The following is a 15,180-nucleotide window of genomic DNA, read 5'->3' on the forward strand; positions in this document are numbered from 1 at the left end:
TCTTACACCCAATGACGTCTGCTCTATCCTATCATCTGTTGGGCTGACCCTGTGGTTATCTAAACTGCCAATAAGAAGGTGTGACTCAAAGAGTAATGCCATGAAGTAATAGAAACCATCTGTTTCTCTGTCCTCTCTCTCTATATTTTAACTGCTCTCCCTTTGATGTTGCTCTCAATCTCTCAATTCTCTTGTCTCTCTATTTGTCTCTCTTTCTCTGGCTCTCGCGCCATCTATCTATCTCTGTTGTATAATTGTAGTCGTGGTTGCGGAGGTTTGGCTACCTGTCTCAAGCCAGCAGACAGATGTCAACCATGCAGTCCTCTCAAATCCTGTCCAATGCCGTCAGTGACATGCAGCGCTTCTATGGCCTAGAGGTCACTGGAGAGATGGACCCTGCCACACTGAAGTATGGATGCCACTGGCAGCCTCAGTTATACTGTACAGACTGATAGAAACTAAATTGATAATGATGTCAAGATAATGTAATAATGTAAGGTCATGGTTACATTATAGAGCTATTCTGAGACAGAGAAAAGTTGCACCTCCTGGTCTAGCACTGTGGAACCACCCTCTAGCCTTAAATGAACAATGTATCTGATCCTATATACAGTGCCTTGCGAAAGTATTCGGCCCCCTTGAACTTTTCGACCTTTTGCCACATTTCAGGCTTCAAACATAAAGATATAAAACTGTAATTTTTTGTGAAGAATCAACAACAAGTGGGACACAATTATGAAGTGGAACGAAATTTATTGGATATTTCAAACTTTTTTAACAAATAAAAAACTGAAAAATTGGCCGTGCAAAATTATTCAGCCCCTTTACTTTCAGTGCAGCAAACTCTCTCCAGAAGTTCAGTGAGGATCTCTGAATGATCCAATGTTGACCTAAATGACTAATGATGATAAATAGAATCCACCTGTGTGTAATCAAGTCTCCGTATAAATGCACCTGCTCTGTGATAGTCTCAGAGTTCCGTTTAAAGCGCAGAGAGCATCATGAAGAACAAGGAACACACCAGGCAGGTCCGAGATACTGTTGTGGAGAAGTTTAAAGCCGGATTTGGATACAAAAAGATTTCCCAAGCTTTAAACATCCAAAGGAGCACTGTGCAAGCGATAATTTTGAAATGGAAGGAGTATCAGACCACTGCAAATCTACGAAGACCCGGCCGTCCCTCTAAACTTTCAGCTCATACAAGGAGAAGACTGATCAGAGATGCAGCCAAGAGGTCCATGATCACTCTGGATGAACTGCAGAGATCTACAGCTGAGGTGGGAGACTCTGTCCATAGGAAAACAATCAGTCGTATACTGCACAAATCTGGCCTTTATGGAAGAGTGGCAAGAAGAAAGCCATTTCTTAAAGATATCCATAAAAAGTGTCGTTTAAAGTTTGCCACTAGCCACCTGGGAGACACACCAAACATGTGGAAGAAGGTGCTCTGGTCAGATGAAACCAAAATCGAACTTTTTGTCAACAATGCAAAATGTTATGTTTGGCGTAAAAGGAACACAGCTCATCATCCTGAACACACCATCCCCACTGTCAAACATGGTGGTGGCAGCATCATGGTTTGGGCCTGCTTTTCTTCAGCAGGGGCAGGGAAGATGGTTAAAATTGATGGGAAGATGGATGGAGCCAAATACAGGACCATTCTGGAAGAAAACCTGATGGAGTCTGCAAAAGACCTGAGACTGGGACGGAGATTTGTCTTCCAACAAGACAATGATCCAAAACATAAAGCAAAATCTACAATGGAATGGTTCCCAAATAGACATATCCAGGTGTTAGAATGGCCAAGTCAAAGTCCAGACCTGAATCCAATCGAGAATCTGTGGAAAGAACTGAAAACTGCTGTTCAAACGCTCTCCATCCAACCTCACTGAGCTCGAGCTGTTTTGCAAGGAGGAATGGGCAAAAATTTCAGTCTCTTGATGTGCAAAACTGATAGACATACCCCAAGCGACTTACAGCTGTAATCGCAGCAAAAGGTGGCGCTACAAAGTATTAACTTAAGGGGGCTGAATAATTTTGCACGCCCAATTTTTCAGTTTTTTAATTGTTAAAAAAGTTTGAAATATCCAATAAATTTCGTTCCACTTCATGATTGTGTCCCACTTGTTGTTGATTCTTCACAAAAAATTACAGTTTTATATCATTATGTTTGAAGCCCGAAATGTGGCAAAAGGTCAAAGTTTAAGGGGGCCGAATACTTTCGCAAGGCACTGTATCTATGTGGTTATCTGGGCTCTATTCAATTGTGTTTTTCACTCCCCTTTTAGGGCCATGAGAAGGCCTCGCTGTGGAGTCCCAGACAAATCTGTTGAGCAGGCTGAGAATGGTGTGAGGCGAAAACGTTACGCTCTCACTGGCCAGAAGTGGGACAAGAACCTTCTGACTTACAGGTGTGTGGTAGGCCTATGCATGCTGGGGGATTCTAAGAAAACCATGTTGGGAATCTCAAACAGATTTCCCCCTGACTGGCGTGCAAAGTGTCAGTATAAACAACACTGCAAAGAGACCTGAATTCCCATATGTGTATAGACCTGACAACATATGTCATTTGTAATGACCCTCTGTATATACACTACCGGTGAAAAATATTTTATATTTGAGATTCTTCAAAGTAGCCATCCTTTGCCTTGATGACAGCTTTGCACACTCTTGGCATTCCCTCAACCAGCTTTACCTGGAATGCCTTTCCAAGGAGTTCCCACATATGCTGAGCACATGTTGGCTGCTTTTCCTTCACTCTGCGGTCCGACTCATCCCAAACCATCTCAATTTGGTTGAGGTCGGGATTGTGGAGGCCAGGTCATGTGATTCAGCACTCCATCACTCTCCTTCTTGGTAAAATAGCCCTTACACAGCCTGGAGGTGTGTTGGGTCATTATCCTGTTGAAAAACAAATTAGAGTCCCACTAAGCCCAAACCAGATGGGATGGCGTATCGCTGCAGAATGCTGTGGTAGCCATGCTTGTTAAGTGTGCCTTGAATTCTAAATAAATCACAGACAGTCTCACCTCCAAAGCACCCCCACACCATAACACCTCCTCCTCCATGCTTTACGGTGGAAAATACACATGCGAAGATCATCCATTCACCCACACCGCGTCTCACAAAGACACGGCTGTTGGAACCAAAAATCTCCTATTTGGACTCCAAACCAAAGGACAAATTTCCACTGGTCTAATGTCCATTGCTCGTGTTTCTTGGTCCAAGCACGTTTCTTCTTATTATTGGTGTCCTTTAGTAGTGGTTTCTTTGCAGCAATTCAACCATGAATAACTGATTAACACAGTCTCCTCTGAACAGTTGATGTTGAGATGTGTCTGTTACTTGAACTCTGAAGCATTTATTTGGGCAGCAATTTCTGAGGCTGGTAACTCTAATGAACTTATCCTCTGCAGCAGAGGTAACTCTGGGTCTTCCATTCCTGTGGCGGTCCTCATGATAGCCAGTTTCATCATAGCGCTTGATGCTTTTTGCAACTGCACTTGAAGAAACTTTCAATGTTCTTGAAATTTTCCATATTGACTGAGCTATTGACCTATATTCCGTATTTACTGACAGTAATGATGGACTGTCATTTCTCTTTGCTTATTTGAGCTGTTCTTGCCATAATATGGACTTGGTCGTTTAACAAATAGGGCTATCTTCTGTATCCCCCCTACCGTGTCACAACACAACTGATTGGCTCAAATGCATTAAGAAGGAAAGAAATTCCACAAATGAACTTTTAAGAAGGCACACCTGTTAATTGAAATGCATTCCAGGTGACTACCTCATGAAGCTGGTTGAGAGAATGCCAAGAGTGTGCAAAGCTGTCAAGGCTAAGGGTGGCTATTTGAAGAATCTCAAATTTAAAATATTTTTTTATTTGTTTAACACTTCTTTGGTTACTACATGATTCCATATGTGTTACTTCATAGTTTTGATGTCTTTACTATTATCCTACAATGAAAATAGTAAAGAAAATGGTAAAGAAAATAGTAAAAATAAAGAAAAACCCTTGAATTAGTAGGTGTTCTAAAACTTTTGACTGGTAGTGTATGTGCTAAGAATATTTTGTCCAATACTCAACCCCCTCTCCCAGCATTATGAACACCACCCCAAAGGTTGGTAAGGTAAGAACACTGGAGGCCATCCGCAGAGCTTTCGAGGTGTGGGAGCGCGTGACTCCACTGAGCTTTGAAGAGATCGCTTTTCCAAGACATCACCAACAGCAGCCAGGACGCGCTAGATATCATGCTGTTGTTTGCCTCTGGTTTCCATGGAGACATGTCTCTGTTTGAGGGCGAGGGGGGGTCTCTGGCTCATGCCTACTACCCAGGGCCCGGGATGGGCGGAGACACGCACTTTGATGCAGATGAACCCTGGACCCTTGACAACCACGATCCATCAGGTTAGATAGACATTTTGTTCCGTTTGCCCCAATTTCCCCCTCAATCACTATTACTGCTACTATTTCCTTGTTCAAAATGAATATCCTATTGATATCTTTTGATATTCATTTTCTTTCTCCTCTTCCTATCTTTTTCTCTCCCTCTCTCCCATTTCTCTCCCTCCAGGCATTGACCTCTTCCTGGTTGCGGTGCATGAGCTGGGCCATGCTCTGGGTCTGGGGCACTCTGATAACCCCAATGCCATCATGGCTCCCTTTTACCAGTACATGGACACAAAGATCTTCTCACTCCCAGAGGATGATAGGAATGGAATACAGATGATATATGGTGAGGAGCCTGCCCTCAGGCCCCCACAGCCATCACACACACACACGCACGGATAAACATGCTCACACATGCATACACTACCGTTCAAAGGTTTGGGGATACTTAGAAATGTCCTTGTTTTTGACAGAAATGTACATTTTTGGTCCATTAAAATAATATCAAATTAATCAAAAATACAGTGTAGACATTGTTAGTGTTGTAAATGACTATTGTAGCTGGAAATGGCAGATTTTTGATGGAATATCTACATAGGCGTACGGAGGCCCGTTATCAGCAACCATCACTCCTGTGCTCCAATGGCACGTTGTGTTAGCTAATCCAAGTTTATCATTTTAAATGGCTAATTGATCATTAGAAAACCCTTTTGCAATTATGTTAGCACAGCTGAAAACTGTTTTCCTGATTAAAGAAGCAATAAAACTGGCCTTCTTTAGACTAGTTGAGTATCTGGAGCATCAGCATTTGTGGGTTCGACTACAGGCTCAAAATGGCCAGAAACAAAGAACTTTCTTCTGAAAGTCATCAGTCTATTCTTGTTCTGAGAACTGAAGGCTATTCCATGTGAGAAATTGCCAAGAAACTAAAGATATTGTACAATGCTCCCTTCACAGAACAGTGCAAACTGGCTCTAACCAGAATAGAAAGAGTGGGAGGCCCCGGTGCACAACTGAGAACGAGGGCAAGTACATTAGTGTCTAGTTTGAGAAACAGACGCCTCACAAGTCCTCAACTGGCAGCTTCATTAAATAGTACCCGCAAAACACCAGTATCAACGTCAGCAGTGAAGAGGCGACTCCGGGATGCTGGCCTTCTAGGCAGAGTTCCTCTGTCCAGTGTCTGTGTTCTTTTGCCCGTCTTAATCTTTTGTTTTTATTGGCCCGTCTGAGATATGGCTTTTTCTTTGCCACTCTGCCTAGAAGGCTCTTCATTGTTGATGTTGAGACAGGTGTTTCTTCTTTACCCCTTTCTCCTGCTGACACCTCTCTGTAGACAAGGGCATATAGAGGCACAGTTACTGAGTAAGATAATGAACGTATAAACTGTATAAACAGGGGGAGACTCGTCGAGGCCTGGTGACAGACGGAGTATACATCGAGGCGATGGCTCCATCTGCTGGACGTGCCAGGTCTCGACGGGCTCGCCGCTCAGGACGAATCGGGGCTGATTGGGGAGTTGGTGAGTAATCAAGGGCTGATTGCTCACCAGCTGTACAAGTCCCATGAAGCTGCCAGAAGGGCAGCACACAGGAGAAGACTGGGGGAAGTGAGGTGACTTCCATGTAGGTGGAGACGGTTACCCGAGCTAAGACGAGGGAGTTGTGTTTGTGTGCCCGACAGGATACAGCAAGACCCGGAGCCCAGAAGACAGTATCCCGGAGAGGGTCTCATGGGGGAGACCCATCCTTTTCCTTTTGATTTATTATTTAATAAACACCCTTGAAACCGAGCTAATTATACTCTGCCCGTGTCTGATCTGTGTAAACGTCTTGGCCAAACCCCTGGTCTGCCACAAAACACTAATTAATTGTTTAAGCTATAATATTTCAATTATTTCAAGGCTATAGCCTACAAATAAATACATTGTGAAGCATTTGCTAGTGTGACACTAGGCTGGTAGGAACATAAAACGCTCAGCATTTAAACATTTCATTGTATTCAATCACTATAGTCTAGAAATTGCTCATATAAATACAAATTAAACAAATCCCTTATTAGGCTCAGTCTACAGTGCCTTTGCATTCATTTTTAGAAACATGAGTTTGGCCAGAGTCTGACTTCAGGCTCATGCAATCGTGCCTGGAGAACAGGCCAGCAGCGGAGAATATACTCTCCACACTTGCAGAGCCACTGGGGATGCTAGACACCCTTTGGGCCCCTCTTGCCAGAGTTGTTTATATTTATATAGGTAGGCCTAATCAAAATGGAAAGCTCCTTGAAAGTGGGAATATGCCAGGCCTATTTGGCAAAAATCAATTATGGCCTATTGTATAGACAATATAAAAACATTTACGAAACTTTGAAGATATCTGACTTTTAGTTTAGAAATACTTTTCTATAATGATATTTGTTAGCTACCCCTTTCAGATTCCTGAATGATTCTGTAGTTGTGGACACTTCCAGTGGATGTCAACAGTCTTTAGAAAGAGTTTCAGGCTTGTTTTTTGAAAAATTAGCTAGATTTTGTAGTTTTTCTAGGTGGCTCCCATTTTGGCTGTAGTATTGTGGCGCGGGTGGATGAGGGCGCGCACTTCGTTATTTATCTCCGGTAATGAACATACTATTCTCCGTCTTAAATGTTATAGTTTATTTACGTATTAGGATACCTGAGGATTGATTAGGAACATTGGTTGACTTGTTTGGACAAAGTTAATTGGTAACTTTTGGGATTCATTTGTATGCATTTTGAACGAGGGAAACCGGTGGATTACTGAATGAAGCGCGCCAACTAAACTGACTTTTTTGGGATATAAAGAAGGACTTTATCTAACAAAACAACCATTTGTTATGTAGCTGGGACCCTTGGGATTGCAAACAGAGTAAGATCTTCAAAAGTAAGGGATTTATTTTATAGCTATTTCTGACTTTCGTGACGCCTCTGCTTGTTTGGAAAATGTTTAATGCTTTTGTATGCGGGGCGCTGTCCTTAGATAATCGCATGGTACGCTTTCGGCGTAAAGCCTTTTTGAAATCTGACAAAGCGGCTGGATTAACAATTAGATAATCTTTTAAACGATGTATGACACTTGTATTTTCATGAATGTTTAATATTACAAATTTTGTATTTTGAATTTCGCGCTCTGCAATTTCACCGGATGTTGGCGAGTCGCCTAATCCGCAAGAATTAACAGCCTTTATATCTATTATCGACATGTTTGCGCAGAAGCGAACCTATAGGCATTCAGTGTGTGACAGGTTGGTGATTCTGAAAGGACCACAACCGTAATACCAGCACACTCATTTAGGAGAGTGCACTTTTTGTAAAACACAAAGGGCCAGTAGTGAAGTGGAGCGTATACGCAGGTATAAACCGTATACCCACTATTTATTCACTGGGCATTCCGTATAGTTAAGCAATAAGGCACGAGGGGGTGTGGTATATGACCAATATACCACGACTAAGGGCTGTTCTTAGGCACCACGCAAAGTGCCTCAGAACAGCCCTTAGCCCGTGGTATATTGGCCATATATCACAAACCCCAGAGGTGCCTTATTGCTATTATAAAGTAGTTACCAACATAATTAGAACAGTAAAAATACATGTTTTGTCATACCTGTGGTACAGGTCTGATATACCACAGCTGTCGGCATTCAGGGCTGGAACCACCCAGTTTATAATCACTTCTTAATCCCTACTGATGTGTACCAAAGAAGTGTAGTGGAGGTATACGACTTATTAATTATTTAGTACAATAGAGAAATCAAGCACAATATAGCCTATACAATCGCAAAGCACATTAAATATATTAACCTCTAGGGGACACCTTCAAGATATCAATCCAGTTAACGGGATTCTTTGACAACATCCGGCGAAATGTAACATTAAACATTCTTGAAAATACAAGTGTCTTACACCATTCAAAAGATTAGAATCTTGGTAATCAAACTCCGTTGTCCGATTTAAAATAGCTAATACAGAGGAAAAAAATGGCATGCTTTTCTTTGAGAAGAGCGAACAACAACAACAACAAACTTTTTCCGCCATGACAGGTATGACACATTCACATCCGACAGTAAAAATATGACTTACATTCTGATATCTTGCTCTTATTTCTCATCCTGGGGGATTCAGTGATCAAATGAAGTGCCGTTTTCTTTGATAAAATCCATTTTTATAGCCTAACACGAAACATTTTGTAAACCGCTTGTGTCGTGAATTCCGTGTCTAACAACTTTTGACAAAGCATTCGATGTAATTACACACACTAAACATATACGTTTATCTAGTCATGGTTGGTTTCATTGCAATCCTCTGGATGTTTGTAACACAGCCAAACTGAATGGTTCTTTTTGTGGGGCATATTGACCGAAAGGAACTGATTTGAAGACAACGAGCAATGACATCATTGCACACCAATAATATTAGCGATGTTTCGTTGATTGACTGTATTTCTGTCCAATGGTCACTGACCTTCTTGAAATCTAGTTTGGTAGATAGCCAATGAGCTGAGGTAAACGCCAGTATGTGATGGTTATGGGTTGGAACACCAGCCCTTGTCAGTAAACGCACGCGTAACGAACTTCATTCGCCACTGAAGATCAGACTTGTTGAAGGCACATGCCATTACGCACAGTTGTATTTTGTGAAAAGTAGTTTCAGGGATTGTATAGAAAAGATTATGGTGAATAAATCTGGAAAAGCGAAGTCGAAGGCTAAGTATACAAATTTGCAAAACATTTTAGAAGAAATAGATAGGGAGAGTGAGACAGAATATTTACTTGATGATGAATCTTTGAGTGACCATAGCTTTGATTCGGAGGCTGAGGAAATGTTTCTGCAAGGAGAGGACACTCTTCTGGACTGGTAAGTGCAAATGCCGTTGTTTGAAATATAAATCATTTGATATTTTTGGGCAAAATATATATTTTTGTGGAATTTATAGAAATATAATCAGTAATGAAATGTGTAACACTCTGTATTTCCAAAGTACACATTGGCATACATAGTGTGTGTATGACCCATAACCTGTGTTTGTTTGGGTGGATGTGTGTATGTATGTATTCCATTTTTTATAAAAAATGGAATGGAGTAGAACAGCAAACACACACATGGCCACTGTTGGGGGGAGGGCAGGCAGGCCCACAACAATGGCCGTAGTTGAATGGAACAGCACTTCACCATAGTGACTCTGCTCTATATAATACATATGTTTATTTTACGTGATGATACAAGGCTCATACATAACAAATATTTTTGAAATGTTTTCACTCACAGTGGTTGCGACTCCGACTGGGAGCCCCCGGTGCCAAGGTGCCCATCCCCCGATGAAGCTGGTTCATCCAGCCAGACAACTGCTATCTCCGGCGCCACACCTACCCCCGGCTGGCCATCTAGAGGTGGGAAGACGTCAAAGAAGCGGAGGAAGGGAAGCGTGGAACCTGCTGGCAGAGAGGTAGATGGGCGTTGGCACTCTGTGCTGGAGGAGGATGTAGATCAAATTCCACCAGTATTTTGGACGAAAAGGCAGCCAGGGCCGCAACTAGACATTACAGCGAAGTACAGCCCCCTTCAACTATTTCAGCTGTTTTTCACCCTGTCAGTTATTGATTCACTTGTATCTAACACCAACAAGTATGGAGCAAAAAAGCAAGCAGGCAAGAAAGATGCATGGATGCCCATTTTCATGCAAGACCTTTTCTGCTTCCTTTCGATTGTTATTTACATGGGGCTGGTGAAGCTAAAATCCCTCAAGGCTAACTGGAAAACATCTCCGCTCTATCAACTGCCTTCCCCCCCCCCCCACTGTCATGTCCTGTAAAAGGTTTTTGTCTATCTTACGGGCGCTTCAAATCAGTGACCCTAAAGTTGATGAGGCCAATGACAAGAGGAGAGGCACTGCAAGGTTTGATAGGCTCTGTAAAATTAGACCTCTCTATCCCAGCATGGTTGAGGCCTGCAAGACTTATTCTCAGCCCGCCCTGAACTTGTCAATAGATGAGAGGATGGTAGCCTCAAAGGCCAGAATCGGTCTAAAACAATACATGCGGAAAAAACAACAAAATGGGGATACAAGCTGTTTGTTTTGGCCGATTCTGTGTGTGCGTACACCTGCAATTTTTTGGTTTATGGGGAGAAAAGCTGTTTTGCGACCGGTAAGGGACTAAGTTATGATTCTCTCATGGAGCTGTTGGATTTTAACCTCTATGGGCTAGGTCCCACCTACTCAACAGCCAGTTGAATCCCGTGGCGCGATTTTCAAATACCTTAGAAATACTATTACTTCAATTTCTCAAACATATGACTATTTTACACCATTTTAAAAGACAAGACTCTCGTTAATCTAACCACACTGTCCGATTTCAAAAAGGCTTTACAACGAAAGCAAAACATTAGATTATGTCAGCAGAGTACCCAGCCAGAAATAATCAGACACCCATTTTTCAAGCTAGCATATAATGTCACATAAACCCAAACCACAGCTAAATGCAGCACTAACCTTTGATGATCTTCATCAGATGACAACCCTAGCACATTATGTTATACAATACATGCATGTTTTGTTCAATCAAGTTCATATTTATATCAAAAACCAGCTTTTTACATTAGCATGTGACGTTCAGAACTAGCATACCCCCCGCAAACTTCCGGGGAATTCGCTAACATTTTACTAAATTACTCACGATAAACGTTCACAAAAAGCATAACAATTATTTTAAGAATTATAGATACAGACCTCCTCTATGCACTCGATATGTCCGATTTTAAAATAGCTTTTTGGTGAAAGCACATTTTGCAATATTCTAAGTACATAGCCCAGGCATCACAGGGCTAGCTATTTAGACACCCGGCAAGTTTAGCACTCACCATAATCATATTTACTATTATAAAAGTTTGATTACCTTTTGTTGTCTTCGTCAGAATGCACTCCCAGGACTGCTACTTCAATAACAAATGTTGGTTTGGTCCAAAATAATCCATCGTTATATCCGAATAGCGGCGTTTTGTTCATGCGTTCCAGACACTATCCGAAATGGTAAAGAAGGGTCGTGCGCATGGCGCAATTCGTGACAAAAAAATTCTAAATATTCCATTACCGTACTTCGAAGCATGTCAACCGCTGTTTAAAATCAATTTTTACGCCATTTTTCTCGTAGAAAAGCGATAATATTCCGACAGGGAATCTCCTTTTCGGCAAACAGAGGAAAAAAAATCACAAAGGCGGGGGCGGTCGGGTCACGCGCCTAAGCCCAGAGTCCCTTGATCGGCCACTTGAGAAAGGCGATAATGTGTTTTCAGCCTGGGGCTGGGATGACGACATTCTTTTTTTTCCCGGGCTCTGAGCGCCTATGGACGACGTAGGAAGTGTCACGTTAGAGCAGAGATCCTTAGTAAAAGATAGAGATGGAAAAGAAGTTCAAGAAATGGTCAGACAGGCCACTTCCTGTAAAGGAAACTCAGGTTTTGACCTGCCATTTGAGTTCTGTTATACTCACAGACACCATTCAAACAGTTTTAGAAATTTTAGGGTGATTTCTATCCATATGTAATAAGTATATGCATATTCTAGTTACTGGGTAGGAGTGGTAACAAGATTAAATCGGGTATGTTTTTTATCCAGCCGTGTCAATACTGCCCCCTAGCCATAAGAGGTTAAATTGAAGTTCGGTTTAAGAACATTGATAACTTAATTCCCGTAACAGAAAGCACCTGCGTAATTGCTCGCCCAACTCACTCATGTACTTGGCAATATCACATTTGACATTGTCCGTAAGCTTGAGTTCATTTGCACAAAAAAAAAATCATTTAATGATGGAAAGACCTGTGTGTTGTCCTTGTTAATGCAGACAGAGAAGAGCTCCAACTTAATCATAGCCATAATTTTGTCGCGCACATTGAATATCGTGAGGAGGGTCCCTGTAATCCTAGATTCAGATCATCAAGGCGAGAAAAAAACATCACCCAGATAGGCCAGTCGTGTGAGAAACTAGTCATCATACAAGCGGTCAGACAAGTGAAAATTATGGTCAGTGAAGAAAACTTTAAGCGCGACTCAATTAAAAAAAAACATCAATACTTTGCCCCTTGATAACCAGCGCACTTCTGTATGTTGTAACAGCGTTACATGTTCGCTGCCCATATCATTGCATAGTGCAGAAAACACACGAGAGTTCAGGGGCCTTGCTTTAACAAAGTTAACAATTTTCACTGCTGTGTCCAAAACGTCTTTCAAGCTGTCAGGCATTGCATTGGCAGCAAGAGCCTCTCGGTGGATGCTGCAGTGTACCCAAGTGGCGTCGGGAGCAACTGCTTGCATACGCGTTACCACTCCACTATATCTCCCTGTCATGGCTGTTGCGCCATCAGTAGATACCAACATGAGCAGCAGCTATGTTTGGCTACATACGGACCGTTAGTGGAATTCCCGCGAGAGAGTAATGGTTAATGTGATTGGATGTTATTTATTTGACTAGTGTTATTTCGCTGCACACTAGATGGTTTCCGTTTATTTTTGGCAGTAAAAAGAGGCTACTCAAGCTATAAAAAAAATAATAATCCAAATGTATAGCCACATTGGAAAATAAAAATAACTGTTTGAAAATGTGAATAAAAAGAAATGTAATAAAAAAATATAAAAATCACATTTTTATTTTGCGTACCCCTGGCGGCATTGCGTTTGGGAATACCTGGCTTAGGGGATACTTTTTTTGCAGTCATCGTAGGGCAGGCAGAGCAGGACAGCGGTCAGGATGCCAGAGTAGGGCAGGACAGCCCTCCCGGCCAGCTGGATAAACTCCCTCATCCACGTCATGGCTGTCAACTGGATCACGTCATTGGCTAGGAGAAACCCAGAGAAAACAGTCATTCTGGTGTCAGGTGGGGAGTTTGATAAGATTGATTATGGTTCTATGTTAAGTGGTTCTGTGATAACGTGTTATAAATTGTCAGGTGAACTCCTGAGCTTGCAACTTTCATTCCATGAGGGATTACAGTGAGTAAGTCACATTTTAGTTTAGTCTAATGGAAAGAACAGGCCTGGATTGCACTACAGTGGTATATTGAAAGTGGGTGCTTGAAACAGAACATGAATTAACATTGACAATTAAGGCCATTTAAAAACAGAAAATATTCGAAGCAATGCAAGCTCTCGCTGCCACTATCATTACATTGCGGCATTAGAACAGGTCACGTTACCCCTGTGATGGTTAGTGTGGGGAAAGCTTCTGGCTACTGTTCATTGCTGGGTTCCTCTAACACACACGCAATAAGCACAGCTATATGAAGCTGTTACTCTCCATTGTCCTGTTTACGTTTCATTCAAAATCACAGGTCATTTAGAGTCCCATAACAATTGTTCATTTTAAACCCTTATAGTGGCTTACAGCTCAATCTAATGACCTATTCTTGAAATGCCACTTTACCTGTAACTAAGTTCAGACTCAGACACCTGGCAATGGATGACCAGGATGTTGGCCATCTCTGCAAACTTGACACTAGAGTGAGACTTCTTGATCTCTTTGAGGAACTCTCCCAAGACAACTTCACACATGAAAGACAAGAAACAGTTACAGTTTCCTTCATATAGAGCAGGAGTCTTCAACCCTGTTCCTGGAGTTACCCTCCTGTAGGTTATTGCTCAAACCCCAGTTGTAACTAACCTGGTTCAGTTGATCAACCAGCTAATTATGAGAATCAGGTGTGCTAGATTAGGGTAGAAGTGAAAACTTACACGACAGCAGCTCTCCAGGAACAGGGTTGGAGAGTCTGATATAGAGTGTAGCAGCCCAAGGAGAGGGGAGAACAGGGAGTGCTGCTGTGCCCTAGGATCTGGAAGAGTCCATCAAGGATTTCTGGCAGGTAGTCCAGGAGGTTGATGTCCGGGATATATTTACAAACTAGTATCTGAAGTAGGTGAGAACCAGAGAAACAACCTCAAAAGCTATTAATACAGCTACAAGAGTGTTAATCAACTTTAATAAGGCACACTTTTTAACCAAAACTTTAATGAATGGCTATTAAAGGAAATGAAGTAAAAGAGTTTGATGAATAATGATATTACTGTAAAATGATCGAAACTTGTCTTATTCTGCTCGTCAAGAATGTTTTACTGATACAGACCTGCAAACCTTGAAGAATTTTTATGAGTACCACTTCAGTTTGGCCACAGCACCCCCGGCCCCGCGACGGCGTGGACTGCTTCAGTAGACTCACTATCGAACGTTACGTGTATGATCTATGTAGTAATATTATTCATATCTCATAGCCATTTGCTTTGCTAGTTATAGCCTAGTGTTAGCTAGCTAGCTAACATTGAACCTGGTTGGTTAGCTACCTGCAGATTCATGCAGGATAGTAACATTATGATTTGGGATTATGGTTCTTTCTTTAGCTAGCTAGCTACCAACATGTCTAATCAAAAAGATGGTTGTAAGTAACAATTTCAATAGAATGTTTATGATGTCACTGCGATAACTGTTGATAGCCAGAGAGAATTTACCAGCTACGTCTATCTACTCCGATTTCAGAGCACTCTCGACTGTGTGTGAAAGAGTGCAGAATAACTGACGGATTTACGAGCGCTCAGCACTCGTTGAATATGGCCGGTGTCAGTAAACGTTGGCAAAAAAACAATTAAATTCTTTCCAGCAGCAGTTAGTCACCAACGCTCTGGACAACATAACAACAGCATAACCAGCTCTGCTAGGGCGAGTAAAATGGTCAGTGATCTTTTCTCTCATGTGTGCTTGGAAGTAGCTAACAAGCAAGCCAATGTTATCCAATTAGC

At 41.9% G+C, this 15,180-nt stretch overlaps 1 long non-coding RNA gene and 1 pseudogene across 2 annotated transcripts in view; one reads left to right on the plus strand and one right to left on the minus strand.

The window, feature by feature from the left end:
* Positions 1 to 14,870, minus strand: part of LOC106594969 (uncharacterized) — a 29,292-nt gene extending 14,422 nt beyond the window's left edge. Inside the window, exons 1-3 of one of the 2 annotated variants that reach the window (XR_014379128.1) lie at positions 14,125 to 14,870; positions 13,082 to 13,232; positions 9,670 to 9,835 (exon numbers count right to left, since the gene is read on the minus strand). This is a non-coding gene — a long non-coding RNA (uncharacterized LOC106594969). Of the gene's footprint in view, positions 1 to 9,669; positions 9,839 to 13,081; positions 13,233 to 14,124 lie in introns of both variants that reach the window. The other variant, XR_014379127.1, reaches the window with a different exon arrangement.
* LOC123724585 (matrix metalloproteinase-14-like) lies at positions 106 to 6,185 on the plus strand (annotated as a pseudogene).
* Positions 14,871 to 15,180: the final 310 nt, after the last annotated feature.

Source organism: Salmo salar, chromosome 10, assembly GCF_965601325.2.
Source record: "Salmo salar chromosome 10, fSalSal1, whole genome shotgun sequence".
Lineage (NCBI taxonomy): Eukaryota > Metazoa > Chordata > Actinopteri > Salmoniformes > Salmonidae > Salmo > Salmo salar.